Source organism: Gopherus evgoodei, chromosome 2 (genome assembly GCF_007399415.2).
Source record: "Gopherus evgoodei ecotype Sinaloan lineage chromosome 2, rGopEvg1_v1.p, whole genome shotgun sequence".
NCBI lineage: Eukaryota > Metazoa > Chordata > Testudines > Testudinidae > Gopherus > Gopherus evgoodei.
The window spans coordinates 233,394,022-233,410,666 of record NC_044323.1 but is presented as its reverse complement, the minus strand read 5'-3'; the positions used below and the strand labels follow the sequence as shown (position 1 = coordinate 233,410,666).

The following is a 16,645-nucleotide window of genomic DNA, read 5'->3' as shown; positions in this document are numbered from 1 at the left end:
CGTTGGGGTTGATGGAGTTCTGGAATTGATATAAGCGCGCTCGGGGATCGATATATCGCATCTAGATTAGATGCGATATATCGATCCCCGAGCAATCGATTTTAACCCGCCGATACGGCGAGTAGTCTGGACGTAGCCTAAGATGGGGTTATACTGTCTGTTACTGTTACTGTTATGAACTGCTTTGTTTTTAATATTACTTTTTTGCCTCTATGTCATGTGCAGGTGTCTGTTTTGAATATTCAAACCCAGGTAGTTAGATGTACAATTACCCAAATTGCATTTCTAAATCTGGTCTTTTACATGCCTTAACTGCAGTGGGCTGTGTGGACAAACAGATGCAGCAGCCTGTTTGGAGACCAGTTAAAAACTGTTTAGATTTTATGCTGAGAACACTAAGACTAACATTTCCTTCTTGTAACGCAATAGATCTAGGTTTCAGATGCCTGGGCAACTTTTCCAGTATATGGAAGTATTTCTGATCTGCAACCTTTGCATTTCTTAGTTTGAGTATAGTAGAATATCTAATATTTAACCTTAGCTCAAAATGCAGACCATAGAGAGGTCAGGGAGACCTATATAAAGCTATTCATTTTGTATTTTGTCTTTTAAACTCAGACTGTTTGATCTTTTGATATGTGGGATATTGTACACAACAAAAGGTGGGAAAACTTGACTCTTTTTAAACGGTTACATTTTAAAAATTCTCTTTTTAAATACTGAGGACCAGATCCTGATACTTTTACTTGCTTTTCACCTAATTCATACAAATTCCCATAGAATTCAAGAGGCATCTGCTTGATGAAGGACTGAGGATGAACTCCTGACCCTGTGAAGTCAGTAAGAGTGTTGCTATCTGTTGCAATAGGACCAGGATTATACCCTGTATATCTGAGTATCTTAAGTCTCACTTAAGTAAACATGGTAAAAATGTAAAGGATACACTTTTTTAACTGTGTCCACTGCATACGCTCCCCTCAATTTACACTCACAGCTCCCACTGAAGTTAAAGGGAGTTGTATGGACTGAATGCAGGAGGAGTATATGACCCAAAGAAAGTAACCTACTGCACAAAATTCTTTACTAAGTTTTGAGAGGAAAAACACACTTTGTGGTGAGAACTAATTTGTAGTGACCTGTACATTCTTTGAAAACGAGTTGATTGAATCTCTTGCACTCTGAGTGCTTTTAATAGTGTAATTAATTATAGAACTTAGAAGGATTCAAAACATCCCTTCATATTAATATTTTACCGTAGGTTTGGTGAACTCTGGATATTATCCCGAAGAAGGTTATACATTTGGAGAACAGCGCAAAAAGCTCTTTCATGGAAGTGTTCTGTACTGTGATGTACACTAACAAAATAGTAAAATGTATCATTGTCAAAGGCAGAAAAGACCTACATATTCTAATTATTTTCTCTGTTAAAATAACTGCAAAGTAAATTTCATAGAAATGTTTGTTGTAATTGCTGAGGGAGAAATTCCCTAGCACAAACTTTTGCATACAATTTTTTCTTTTCTGTTTCCAGATTTATCTGCTGCATTCCCTAGAAATTGATGGATACTTAAAATAAGTTTACCAATTTATGAATAATATAGTTAATTTGATATTTTCTAGTGCAGAAAATTTGTAAAAGTATAATTGCTAGGGACTGATTTAACATTGTTAAATTAGATATTAAGTATTTTCATGTAAAACCTTAGTTTACATTAAAGTGAGTATCATTTAAACATTGCATACTGACACAATTTAATAAATCAAATTTTATTTCTGGAGGATTTGTTATAAACTAGTCCGTCAAATCAGTGTGAACAATAAATGAACTTCATTACATCAGTGCTGATATAATTACTACATTGTATTTTATTTGAAAATGATTCAAGTGTATTTATGGTCCTATTATAATTTAGTAAGTCAAAACATTCAAGTAATACAGCTGTACATATACATCAATTTGTACAGAACATTTCAAGAAGTGTAACTACAAAACAAGCTTCTCCTTTCCCCTATTTCCCAACTGTGGTGCTTTTTAAAAAGGAATCCTGTCAGATATTTAATTTGTGAACTAACACATTACTGTAGCACAACTGTACTATCTTCTAACTATACCTCTCAATAGTTTAAGAAATATTTAATTTCTTGTAGATCCAAATTTAAACCTGGTATTATATCACTGTTTATGGCAGTAAATTGACAGCAGCAGAACTCAATAATTCAATTGAAGCAATGAAGTTTGTGTATGTATAGCAGGGATTGGGACATGAATCTCATGTCATTCCTTTGCTAGTTCTTGTTGGACCCCTCTTTTATTTTGCGTCGTTGTCTGACTGTAAAAGCCATTGTAGCACACTAGTCTTTGGTAGGTTGAAAGTTGTGTTTTATTCCCCTTTTCTTCCACCCTTTGAAATCTGAGTATCCTATTCCTGATGATTTCAGGATAGGATTAAATAAATTCAAGAGGGAAAATTCTGTGGTAGAGTTTTCTTTGGTTTTCCCTCCACTTACCTGTGTAATTTCAGGTGTCCCACGCCACATTTAAAATGTCAGCACTGGAACTCTCTCCTGATTTGTCTAACTGGGCAATATCTTGCCTTCCGTCTGTTTTACTTTGTTCAGCTCTCAGGCTTTAATCTCAGTTCCATGCTCTTGAGTGACTCTGGAGGGCTTGGTACTGGTCTGCAGACCAAACGTTCTAGAATTTAGAACTCCGCAACACCTTTTCTCCCTGAAGTCGCCATCCCGCTTTGTGACCTCAAGACAATAGAGGGAAATCCTCGGGTTCCAAGCGGCCCTTTCAGTCCTTTAAATTGCAAAGTATTTAAGATTATTCTGAGTATTACGTTACTATGTAATGTTTAGTTTCGGATTCTTTTCCTAGATGTCATCGAACACATTCGTAAATCGATGTTCTTCCTCTTTTGGCCAGTAGAGGGCGCCATGACCTAGTTAACTAACCTACGCAGTGTACCGAATTAGTTTCAGTTTTCTGCTCTGGGTACTAGAGTGAAATAAGAAAATTTACGTCTGCATACGTTTTCCCGATGGTGCAGCCTTGCTTCATCGCAAACAAAATAGGAGCGGATCACTGGGCATGACTGTTCTCCAAGAAGCTTTAAGTTTAACCAAACAAACACAAATCTAAATGCTTCTGACTGCAGAGGGGACTCCAAGACACATCTCTCTGCTCGCCTCCCACAGGGAAGCCTTCATTGACTTGGGATAGGACATTATGCTGCACTGTGTGAAAAGTGCTGAGAGCAGAACTTTTGACTTCAGTTTTGAAAGAGGAAGGAAGGTGGTAATAGTAAACTGGGGGATTATTTTCAAAAGAGAGAATTTCTCAGTATTCCGAAGGATTCAAAAATATCATCAGACCTGGAATTATTCAGCCTTTAATAGAACTTTTCTTTATGAGTTCATGGTTCCTTTAGATCATAACATACTGTCCAGCTGCAATCACTATATTACCACCATTTAGAAAATATCGGGATTCCTCTTGTCTCATAAAAATGGGGAAGTATTTGAACTGACTTATTAATTGGGCATTTCATGTCTATACCCTATTTGGTATTACACTGTATACATTTAACAGTATATATGACAGACTTAATTCATATGCGAAAGAGAGACGGGTTTCACCACTGGGGTAATCTAGCATTTGAAATCCTTAAACCAATTAATTTAATGTTTTAGAGTAAGGCTTTTATATTGCTCAGTTAACTTCTACATTTAGAATCTATTCCTGATCCAAGTTAAAATTTGCTTTGGCTTTTAATGGATTAAATAAAATAGTATATGATCTCAGATATACATATGCAATGATGCGTAAGTCTGGATGGTTATTTTATTGTTCTAATACTTACATTTGTCTTAAATACTGGAAAGCTGTTTACAACGAGTTGTAAACACAACTCATGCAGACTCAAAGCATTAACAGTTTGGGCTTTTAAAAAGGAAAAAAAATGGGCACGAAATTAAAACTTCCATGTGTTCGATCAACTCCCGGGAAAGGGTCTGCACCTGTCCGTTTTGACTCCTCTGTGGCAGAACGCCCAAGGAGAGTTCAGGTGTGAAACGTTTTGGAGAGGGCAAAGGCAGGGAGGTCATCGTTCTCTGTTGTGGTGAATGTAATGGGCCCGAGCTGAAGTCTTCACTCAGGCAAAACTCCCACTGCAACCAGTGGTTTCTTTCGCATGCGTGAGGATTTGCGAAATCGGGTCCACTTCTAACATGCTTGTTCTGCTTCCAAAAGCCTAGAACAGCTCATGATGCCTATGCTTGCTATATTTACACTTAAATGACGTGAGGTGGCTGTGTTGGCCTATTCAATGTTTGCTAAATGAATTATTTTACTATATTAGAATAAGGCTAAACCGTAGGGAGAGTAATATGCCAAAGTTAAACGGCCTCTACCACCGACAGCAGCCTGTTTCTGTTCCCACTGAAGTCCATGGGAGTTTATTCGTTGACTTCAACTGTGGCAGGACCGAGGCCCCAATGACCAAGATAGCGGGGAAAGGTAGTTTTCACCTCATCTGCAAAAGAGATCAGGGTTAGGGGAGTGTCCTGATCTCCCTAGCAAATGACTGAACTTTTCACAGTACATTATCACCCTCCTCTATTGCTGTTAGCAGCAGCATGTGCTTGCGCCTTCGGTACCCTTCCATACTAATGTTCAGACAGGCAGTGTGTAGGAGGTAATCCACTTTCCTGCCCCTATATATTAATCTAGATTAAGTAGCAGTGTGTCCTATAAATACCTGAGCCTTCATTATCTGCAGTTATTTTGCAGACCCTATATCGCTTATTTTAATGTTCCTTTCTCCCCCAGTGGTATATTTTAAAGGCATGCACTTTCTCCCAGCGGCTTGCATCCTCTCTGAAACGCCAAGAATCAATAGATTCTGGCGCTGTAACGTTGCATTTTGTAGACAGACGCACTCTGAGTTCTATTATTTGCTTGCCAATCAATATGGTGCCTGATACCTGTTATTTTGGGGGAAGCGGTTAGAGGGCTCTAGATTAATGTCAGAATGGGTAATACAATAATCCCGCTTTACGAAATTCTTTTGTTAAACGTTAGGTATGTGATAGTCACACCTGGTCTCTTTTTCACCTGTGCTTTTCAGGTATAGCCCAGATCCTGTGTGAATGAAATATACATATGTCCAAAATCTTAAAAAGATTCAAGGGTGGGAAGAGGAAAATAAAATAGCCCTGATCCAATCGCCTGTTTTCTCGTCAGAGTATTCAGTGCTGGTCTGGATTGCAAAGCGCTAGCTGGTACAGCCCGCCTCCCGCTATCGAATGTGTTTTCCTGATGCGAATTAGTTAGCGTCAGAGTGAACCGGAGTCTTGCAGTTCCGAGCAGAAGAATAAAGCGCAAGAACTGCCTTCAGGACCATGGACAGCGGACGGGCTCCGGCTGCTGCCGATGGGACCTGAGCAGAGTCTGTCTCCCGTCTTTGTTCCTCCGCAGGCGTAGGACCGGCTGAACAAAGACATTCAGCAAGAGGTACATTCTGACCCCTGGCTTCTCCCCCTAGCTCAGCACTCCCATGGCCAACTACCCTACTCTCAGGCGTAGGACGTTTTAAGACCTCCACCCAAAGCATCTCAACAGAAGTCAGATTCTGTGTCCTTTCAAGCTCCCCTGTCTGTGAAACCTTCTCCTCCTGTGACGTTTAGAATTGTTTGGCTTCTTTCATTTCTTCAGTGTTATGTTACTTGGCCTGCAAGTCAAATCAGGTAGACTAGAACGTCAAGAAGTCTCACACAGGGACAAAACAACAATCGGGCATTCCTAGCCTCATGCCCATGGCCAGTTGGTAGGAATCTGCATAATAAACGATCCTGGCAAGAGGATGACAGTAAATAATGTGTCTCTTTAATTGACTTTACACTGGTTAGCCCAGAGAAGCAAAAGAGTAACCTACTTTTCCTGCTAAAGCACTGCTGCTGTTTTGCCTTTAATAAACCAGCACCTGCACAGAGCCTTCTCCGGACAACTGCCACTTGCAAAATCTTATCCAGTGGCAGCTTTCACTTCTTCGCCAAAGGACTTAGCCTTTCGAGCTGTGCATTCCTATTCAGTCTAGATTTTCTTAGGTGAGTGACTGTGGGCTTTTACTTCTTGTGTCTCGCCTGTTTTTATTTTACTGTTGTGTTGGGGTTGGTTTGTGCTATGGTCAGATCTTCAGTGCTGTCTTCAGGCTCTGCTCTTGGCATTCACCGCGTGCCTTAATTGTATGACATTAAATCAAGGTCCGCTGTGAACACGGAGAGTCAGAGCCTCGCATTTCTCACTCCGGAAACAAAATAGCAACTGATCTTTGCAAGGATGGTAGATCCCTCCTCCCCCACCCGCTCGTCCTCCAGGCCTGGGCTGAAGGTTAGTCATGGCCGAGTTGTCTTCCTAGCCCATCTGTTATTTCCAAGGGCCGGGGGGGTCTGTGACGTGTGCCTGCCACTTCCTAAGCTGCTGCTCTAATTTGGCAAGCCTTTTCCCGTCGCTTGAAATAGAGAATCTGGTTTTGCTCTAATTTTGATTTCTCAGATTGATTTTTTTAATACCAGCAAAGGTAGGGTTTGCGCCCCTCCCCCAAACCACGCTGGGTTTGGCACTCTGTGCATCGGAAACAGGCCCAGCATCTCCAGCTCCTCTCCGCTAGGAAGGTTTTCGGAGGGGGAGCGCTGAAAAATGAAAGGGCAGGACGCCTCATCTTTCTTTGTAATGCGGAGAAAATTAACCCGATCGCACCTGCCCGTTCCCGGGAGGCTACGGACAGCCCATCTGGCCTGCCTAGAGTTACTGTGCAGTGGAAGGAAAACAACCTACGCTTTTACAGCCCTTTTAACCGTTTAACCGGGCATCAAATCCAGACGGATTCGGACGGCATTCCTGAGCCAAGGAGGGTTGCTATGCAAAGCGTTTTACCCAGTCTGAATGCGATCAGTGCCCTAAAACGGGGCAAGTTGATCTCTACCGGTGGCCTCTGAAGTTTAGCTTCAGTGGGAGAGAGAAGAGAGAGAGACAGAAAGCACATTGGGCTATTTCTTTAGTCGAGCGCGGCTCCATTCTGGCAAACGGAAATGGGTGGCTCCAGGAGTTTGGTTTCCCAAGGATTTCAGTACCACACCAGCTTCTGTGCTTACGGGACGTGGGGACGCGGCTCCTGACCTGACGACCATAGATCCGGAGTGTGATCTCCTAGCAAACAGACAAAGCATGAGAATTAGAAAGGACCTGGGGGCGGGGGGGCGCGCGGATCGCGCTACAGCCTGCCCGCAAAGCACTGCCTAATGTATGCAAATGACAAAGGGGGAGAGGGGAGACTGATCAGGAGAAGTGAGAGAGAGTGTAAAAAAATACACTGAATAGGGAGAAATAAACGGAGAAATCGAGTTTCCTGAGCTGCCCCCTCAGCCAGGGAGAAGAGCTAGTGAAGGACAGGAGTTTCCCCCTGGAGCCCAGAGCCGGGGCCAGGAGAAGGATGGGGGAGCAGTCCCGCGTTTGACTTTCTATGTAAGCAAAGCTGGTTTGCCAGTCGACGACACCGTTCAAGCGAGAGAGGATCTTTCCAGAGCTCGCAAACTTCAGCCACAAACGGGCATCCAAAAAAAAAGGGGGGGGCAACAAAATGTCCCCTCCTCGATCCCCCTAGTTTAGGTGCATTCAGAATACACGAGCCGAGCGCTAAATCCGTCCAGAAAATCCGAGCACTCCCCATAACCGCCCCACACACACAAAATGAAAAATCAGCTAAACAAAAAGAAAGGTTCAAACCTGCCGAGAGCTCAAGCTTTTCCCCTAGCAGCGCCGAAGCCCGCAGAGAACGCGAGGTGAGGGTCCTCTTCGGTGCTGGGTGCTTTTTGGGGTGGGGGTGGCGCGGTCTGGTCTTTCCCCCTCGCTTGCTGATCCCGAATTAGGGATTAATGGCTCTCCAGCCAAACAAATAGGGCATCTGCCATCAGTACAAACGGATTACACGGGGCTGCTGACGTCACCAGCCAGGCAGATGTTGGCTCCCAAAGTCCTGATCATCTCCCCTTGTCCTTGAAACCAGAGCGAACCTGGCAGGATCTCAGCCCTGAGCTGCTCAGCCTGGGGCCGCCAAGGGCGAGAGAACCTCACCAGAGCCCTGCAAACCAGCTCTCCAGCAAACTCTCCCACTTCGGAGGGGGAGGTGAAAGGTCGAACCCAGTGCAGCTCCCCCAGCCTCAGTATCGCCTTAATCTACACAGTGACTGCAGCAAAGCGGCTCCTAATCCCAGCCTCACCCCATTCAACCCTTCCCCAGGAAATAGCTGAATTCAGTGAGATCCCCTTCACCGCGGCACCGCTTTGGGGCTCACAGAGTCATTCGCTATGGTTTGACAACATGCTCCGCTAGCTCACTACAGCCCATGCATTAACCACTGTTTCACCGCGGACTGCAACCTAGTTATGAGCCAGAGTCAGTCTCCTAAAACTCTCTGTGTTCCGAACAGGCACCCCTCACCCGAATCCTCCAGCGGACTGATTCATCAGACCGAAACAGACGCTGTCCTAAATAACAGAGATCTGAAATTCAGACCCACAAATGAAACCAGTATGGCCCTACTCTATATCCTTTGAAACACTCAGGGTTTGAGCAAACCTAAGCGGGTTATGTAAAACACTTTCTCTTCATATTACTAGGAGAGACTTTTTTTTAATGGTTAGATCTATACATGTCATCCAGAGATCCTATTCAGAGAAACTGGGAGTGGGTATTTATAGATGGCTATATTTTGTGTCTCAAGTAAATCTGTTTAGATATTAAAAACAAAGCAAAAACCCAAATTCCAAATAATCTAGGTGTGCTCAAGGCCTCACCCAAATGGATGCTTGTTTAAAACAAACTCGAATGTTATAGTTAAATGACTCAGAGGGAAAGTGTATTTATAAATCTTGTAGGTCGAGGTAAGGCCTTTACATCCATAACTCGCCATTTCAAAGATGGGCTATATTGAAACTCCCGAGTGCTTGTGAGAGCTTTCTATGAGTATTTCTGCATTGACTGGTTTGAGAGGATTTAAAAGGGTTTGAAAAGGCAGCTCAAATAAAAGGCATGATCAAAATGAAAAGGAAATTTGCTTTAGAGCTATGGCTGTAGATTTGCTATGGAATAAAGTCGATGACTCATCATCCCAGTCTTGCTGCATCAAACCATTGTTTGACTAATTTCGGTATCGCAGTCAGGCAAAATAAATGTTATGATATAATGTAGTGGGGAGAGGAAAGCAGCCCTTCAATATCTAGATTATTTTTAAGGAGCTGGTTTATAGATCTGTTCCATAATATCCTTGTCTGTCAAAGTGGCATTTAATTTTTTCAATTGTGGAACCTGGTCACTGATAAAATCAATTTAATTTACACCAATGTCACTCAGCTGATATTAGAATTGAATCGTAGATTTATTTTTGTCTCTGCGTGTAAGAAAAGCACACAAATGCAGAGTGGGTTGATCTTTTTAAATTCCATAACAGGTAACAGTGGTTGTAAGTCTTATAAATACTAATTCAATAGAACAGAAGGCGGATTGCTATGCAGCAAAATTAGAAATGCCACTTCCTTCATCTTTTGTTTTTGAAACTTCTTCTGTTACAAGAAATTGAAACCACATGTACTGAGAAAGACAGAGCAGCTAGTTTTCTTATCATTTTCACGCGTGTAATTTGAATATTATCCTCTGGTCGCTTTACTCTCTATTTTCTAGCGTGATATTCCTTTCCCATTTTAGTTTAATATCCGTTCGCTGTCCATGGTTTTGATCTGCATGATGGGAGATAAATGCTACATTTTAAAGAATGTAAATGGCTGTGTATTTGCACAAACTCAATAATGCATTTGAAGTTGTTGTCAAATGGCGAAGTAAACTGTAAGTTTCTCTAGGGCACTTTTAAAAAGAAGTCTTATTTTTTTCCCAATTCAGAACACTGAACACAGGTGGGAGAATTTGCATTTATTTATAGTTTATTGTTTTTAATCGCTGACAGATGTCGGATACTTGGAAATCATAATGAAATGTTGACTATTAAGCACGATACTCTTAAAATCTAGGGCTCTTTAACCATTTCTTTAAACGGATTAACGTGGAAATGAAGAAGTGATTTTCAGCTATGATTCAGGGAGCGAACATACATAACTTTAAGTGAAGTTATTAGAAAACCACCGTTTCTTTATATTTTACAGCGTACATAAAATATGCACGAATCTAAAATATTACTCAGAATCTAAGAATCTAAAATACTACTCAAAATCTACAAATACTACTCAGAGACTTGCAATGCAATCGGTATATAAAAATCCCTTTCCCGTTAAAAACAGTTGATTACGACTATAGACTTTTAAAGCTTTAATAAGTTGCAAGAGACATTCAGGACTATTTCATTGCTGGGTCACCCTTTCCCCAGTTGATTTTTTTCCGTCTTGGTTATTCAGTGTTCTTGCTTAACTTATAAAGACAATAAAACAAAATAAAACACACATGCGAAAGGAAATAAGTATAAAACACCGCCCGCACTTTGTAATTTCTTTCATGAGAAGAAACTCATCTGCAAACGCGTCTGCAATTCTCATTTCAATGCAAGTGGCTTCGGAGCCCTGGGCTACCAATTGCCCTCGCCCTCTCCGAAGAAAATAGATGCAATCTCAAACGCGCAGTACCGGCGGCGGGGTAAAAAGCAGTGCTGCAGCCATTCACACTTCATGGGGTCGGTGGCTTCTTTCAAAGGAGCCTTGAAGTATTTAGGATTTGGGGGGAACCCTTGTACCGGAAGAAAATGGCCTAACCACAATAGGACTCGCCATTTTCTCCTGCCAAAGCACAAAGCAGCTCCGCGGCTTCAGCACCACACAAAGAAAGCATGGACCGGCTAAATTCTCCTACATTTTCCCCCCACGGATTCAAAAGCTTTTCCCTAACCGATCCGGTTTCCCTGGCGCGCTCACACAGAAAAGGCGATTAGGTGGGGGGTGGGGAGAAGGGGTGTATTGATCTCAGGATAGTGAAATCAAATCCGGCCAACAGAAGGGCGTTTGCAAAACGGGAAAGCGATTTTGATCCCGGAATTCCTTCAAGCTGGGTGGACTCAGACCCCACGTTGTGCCGAAGGGGCTAGACTCAGAGCACGACCATGTTGCCTTTAAAAAAAATTGCACGCGGGCCGGAAAAGACCTTCCAACACAGTTGAAAATAGATCTAGCAAATCCCCCCTAAAACTGCGATGCGACCTAACATTCCACTGTGTTAAGCTACTGCGGCAGCAGCAATGGCCAGCATGTGCAGGGTGGTCCGTCCCCAACCGCCCAAGGAAGCGCAGGGCTTTCCCTTTCTTTCCACCTTGGGTTCAGGAAGTACAAAATAGCAGACTCCTAAAAAAAAATAATGGAAAAAACAAAAACACCCCTCGCAGCATCGCCCTAAAATTGCAGCAGGAGGTTTTGTACTTACAGCCAGCGCTAAAGTGAGTAATCCTCATCCCAGGTAGGGTTTGCTTTGCCTTTAGTTCTTGTTTGCTCTTATTCTCCATGGTTCAGAATGGATGAAAATACAGCTCTGCCGGCTGGCAGTAATGGATTTCTTTCCTTGTTTAAATGCAGGAAAGAGACACGATGCGGTGTCTCTTCTAATAGTTTCTGCCTGGGATTCTGCAGCTCTCAGCTCAGTAAAGCAAGACTCTGTGTGTGTCTTCCCCTCCTCCTCCTCCTCCCCCCCCACTTTTTTTTTTCAGAAGAGGGCAGGTCGCTCCCTGAATCCCAATGAGTTAAATCAGTCGCTTTCCTTCTCATGCATCAGCAGGCTCTTTAACAACCCCAGGGCTGCGGCACAAAAGAGCATTTAGCTGCCTCCAATTTGTGTAGAAGGCCTGTCCTTAATTTGTTTTTGGAGTATAATTAAATCATGTATTTCGCCCAATATAAAAATACCACGTCCCCAACTTTGGCGATTGAACCACTAATTGTAACCTTTTAAATAAATTCCTGAATTTGCGCTCGTACTCCGCGAGTCTGCAAAGACTCCATAATAAATTGACTAGCAGCATTTCTCAGCTACAGAGACCTGCACCTTGCATCGTGAAGAGGTCGGATCTGTACAAGCCACAATCACTTGCCAATGAAGTCTTATATCCACAAAATCTCTCGGAAAGGATTACAAGCCTTTCAAAATAAAGCTTTAATCTTAAATATACCTGGTGGCATATTCAATTGCAATCAGCTATCAGGGGTGGTTTAAACAGCCCAGCACAACCCTGTGTAATCTGATGTGGATTTCATTTTTTCTGAGACACACACTATGTCATTCGATAAATATTCGTTTTGGCCAGTTGATGACGTTGATTACTGCTACAGCTACATGCATGCTACCGTCTAACTGCTGCTGAGGCTGAGAGCGCCAGTGCTGGCAGGTCCTGTCATAAATAAAAGACTATAGCTGTAGTCCTTGGCTTTGAGAAGCTAAAATCAATAGAAAATCATTTACATGTTGGGTGCTCTCGCACTTGGAAACCAAACGTCTAACGTAATGCAATAAAGAGTAAACAGTGTCAATCGAAAACGTTAATCAGAAGAGTCTGTGCCCCTCTGTCTGTCTGTTCTTCATGCACACTGACCACTAGGATCAGCGCTGACCCTTCGGGGCGATCACAACATCTTGGTTATATACAAAGTTTTCCTTTGTACTTTGCACCCCTGTCATCTCCTAATTCCAACTGTACTTGCTCAAATGGGCTGTAATCCGACTCTAGAGGAGATTAAAGAGCCAGAGATAGCTGCGTTTAGGATTACCAGAAGGAAATGACGGGATCTAATCCATCGCCTCGCAAACCCTCCGCCCCTCATGTATTTTTCAGTTTCAACCAGACTTTATATTCCCTTTTAGTATTTTAAATACCTGGAGTCGTTTGAGGAAAGGGGCAGAAATAGACTGAGATAAGGAGTGTTTTTTCGTTTGATGAATTAATTGGCGCAGAATAAGGTGAGTTTGCAAAAGCAGCCAGCGCTCTCCCCCTGCTTGTCTTCCACACCCCGGACGCCGATTGCCTGCGAATGGCCGCAAGGCCTGCAAGCTTCCATATACCCTCTTCTCTTCAGCCTCCAGTTAATAGCGAGAATTCCATGTATAGAGCTGGCATGTGCAAGCCACTGAATAAATCCGAGAGTGACCTGAGTTGCCGCAGGAAGAAAGGGATCTCACGAGCTACGAGATAAAAAACCGGAACATTATTTGCACACAATAGTAACAAGTTTTAGAATCTACTTACCTTTAGACAGAGGAACGTGAATGTGTTGTTTTAATAGCTTAAACCCGCCACGTAAACAATTAGCACTTGCTAGATCGATACGAAAATAAAACCTTGGGGTGCTTTCCACATTTATCTTTAAAACAAGGAAATAGCATCATTTTGTGCTTAAAATGATATGAAAAATCTATAAAGAAGTGTAACATTTATCTAACCAAGTCTATTACGTTGACCAATTTGTACTGTGGAAGGTCTGTAGAATAAATATTATGCAGCTGAAAAAATGTGCGTAGAGATTCTAAATCTCTCTCCTTATCTGTCAATTCAAATATACCCTCACACCCCGATAGGTTTAAATTGATGTAACCTAGACTGTCTAAACCCTGTTTTATTTTGTATGAATTCCTAATTTTAATGTGCCTTCCTTTTGTTCTGATAACCACTGGAGTAAATCAGGATCACCTAAAAGGGTATGCTAATATAGTATAAGGGCCTGCATTTGAAAAAAAAATGGCTAGTCATCCTTTTCAAAGATTTTGTTGTGTAGACTGCATGTCCTGGTCCTTGCAAGCCTGGAAGGATGTTGAATCAAGTGCCTTGGAAGGAGCTATATAGATAGCGGCTCCACATATAGCCCGCATTAATTATTGAGGTTCATTTCCTGATATAGGGCTCTGTTTTCCGTAGCAAGCCCATCACCTGCCACAACGCAGACCAGTATGTTTGTTCAAAGCTCATGAAAATGTAACCCAACTCATTTGCAAGAAAGTTGTTGCTAATTAGTTGATAATAAACTTCTCTGGACAGGACACAAAAGTCTTTTAAAAGTGCAAGGTGTTCTTTGTTATGGCATCCCAAGAGGGATTAGCATATCAATGTTGAAGGGGAACAATAGAATAGGGTTTGCCCTCCACTCCCAACCCGCTTTAACATTTTAAGTGAATCTAGTAGTCATGAAAGTGAAAGGCTGCAATCCAGTTGGGTTTAGCAAACCCTCCATCTCCCTCTGGGTCTGTCACACACCGGTTGTTAATTCAGTTCTGGGTCTTCCTGGAGCAGAGCTGCCAACTCTGCACCGCTCATGTTCAATTTTACAGGAGATAGGCAAATGGCTACTAAACACTGACCTGAGACCATTAGATTCATTTCACTTGGAACCAAAGCCTACTTTGAATACAAGCCTCCATGAGTGAAAGTCTGCTACATTTGAACCATTGGACCACGTGGAAACTCAGACCCAACCCCAATGGTTTTATGAGCCCTCTCCCTGAATGGAGCTAACAAATCCTAAGACTGTGACCTTTTGGATTTTTCTCCCTGGCTGAAGTTTTACTGTTGAAGCATTTGCAATTGGATCTTTTACAGGACAAAGGCCATCCACTTAGTTCTGATATTCAGTATCCTTAATAAAGCCTAGGTTGTTGTTCCCCTTCTGTCTTTATGGTGTTGAAAGGTCATCCTGGCAGACCCTCATCCCTTTTGCTTTCAAATCCATGCATCTGAGGAAGTGGGTATTCACCCAGGAAAGCTCATGCTCTAATACCTCTGTTAGTCTATAAGGTGCCACAGGATTCTTTGATGCATTTCTAGATCTTTGTAGGGATGTGTCAACATCCTGGCAAAGCAACGGGGCATTTGAAAATTGTCCAGCCAGTAGGAATGTCATGGCATTTTTTTCTCATTCTTAGCTATTTAACAGAAATCCCTCCATCCCCCAGCACAGGAAACCCAAGAAACAACAAAAACATGCTGGAGACTACCAGAATCTTCCAGCCCATTGGTTACAGATGTAAGTAGAAGCTATGTAGTAGTAGAAAATAACAATAAAAATATCCACAGGTCAGTGGAACCAATTAAACAAATCTCCCCAACTCTCAAGCTCCTGGTCCGGCTAGTTGTCCAGGCTTGACAGCCTGTTTGTGTTATTTACCCGCATGAGTAGAGTGCGGCGAAAGGCATGGAGGCGAATTAGAACTGGGGCATGGGCCCCACAGGGAAAGCACTATGAACGCCTTCCTTGGTGGCGGGCTGCGAACTCCTGGGTTGTAAGGCAGGAGCAGAAGGAGACAAAAGCTAAGTTTGCCTAATCAGAGCAGCGACAAACCCAGCAAGGGCAAGCTTCTGCCCTGGGAAAGGAGCCGCGCTCCAGCGGGTGCCCCTGGGAGTAGATGCTGCTAGAACGCAGCTATTTTTAAGGATTGCGGGGCTATGCAATATACATTCAAGTACAGCGAGTTGCCAAAAATAAAGGCAGCCCTGATTTTCCTAGCAGTTTCGCTGGGGACGAGGAACATAAAAGTGTCCTTCGCAAGAAACAGCAGCAGCAAAATAAATAAGCGCGTAAGTTAAAAACAAAAATCAGAAAAGGTATTTGGTGTTTGGTTCTCTGGTCCATGTAGGGCTGCTGAGAACTGTGAATAAAGCCCGAAATCGTTGGAGTTGATGTCAAATCCATCTTAACAGCCACCAAGGAAAACGGCCAGGATGAGGTTTCCCTAAATGCAAACCATCAGCGAGGCATCTGAAAGGAGCTTTACTTTCCCCATTGTTGTCTGGCAAACAATGGGAGCCCCGGGCGACTGTACGGCTGTGCGAATGAATAGGGAAGCCGCAGGATGTGTGCGGGTCAGTGCTTGGGGTCTCTGTCCTAAAGCCCCTTTCTCAGCCTGCCACAATAAAAGAGCACAAGGTTTAGGCTTTGTTGGGTCACCGGCCATCTTCTATTATTCACCACAGCCGCAACAAAAAAACACTTATTAATCAGCGCTGACCAGAAGCCCCTTTTGAAACAAGGAGAGGGGGTGGGAAAGAAAAGAAGACAGGGAGACCCTGAACAGCCCCTCGCAAAGCCAGAGCAGCCATAGGCACTTTTCCCCTGGCCAAAGTGGTGTGTGTTTGTCCCCCCCACCCCGCCCTTCATGCCACAACAAAGTTCAAATCAGGCCCCAGAGGACTGGTCTTCACCCCTCCCTCTCACTCTCCCTTTCCTTCTTGCTCCGAAGAGGATGGAGACTTTGTTGCAAGTAAGGCTAGCTCGAGGTCAGATTGCCAAGGCCTGGGTTTACACGTATAGGATTGCTCTTGGAAGAGAAGCCTGTTTCCCATCTGGGCCTCAAGTCCGGAGATGGCAGGAGAGAAGAGGTTTGCTTGTGGTGTGCTGCTGCTCTTGTGCTTGAAAGCTGATGGATGAGGTGTCAGGCCAGGAGCTGTTTGAGGACTTGTTTCAAAATGGTATGAGAGGGAGTCGAATATGCCCCTGATTGACTCTGCTGAGAGCAATCCGGAGGATGGTGGTGGCTGTTCCCGATTTCTAGTGCCGTGTATTGCTAAAATGGTGAGCTTTGCTGAAGAAGAGCTCATAGGCTTAAGAGGGCAA

General features: G+C 43.1%; 1 long non-coding RNA gene across 1 annotated transcript; it reads right to left on the bottom strand.

Moving 5' to 3' along the window:
* Positions 1–1,786: 1,786 nt before the first annotated feature.
* Positions 1,787–11,656, bottom strand: LOC115646824. Its single transcript, XR_003999131.1, has 3 exons — positions 11,481–11,656; positions 6,941–7,213; positions 1,787–4,538 (listed from the first exon to the last, which is right to left on the bottom strand). It is a non-coding gene; the product is annotated as an uncharacterized LOC115646824 (long non-coding RNA).
* Between the last annotated feature and the right edge of the window lie 4,989 nt (positions 11,657–16,645).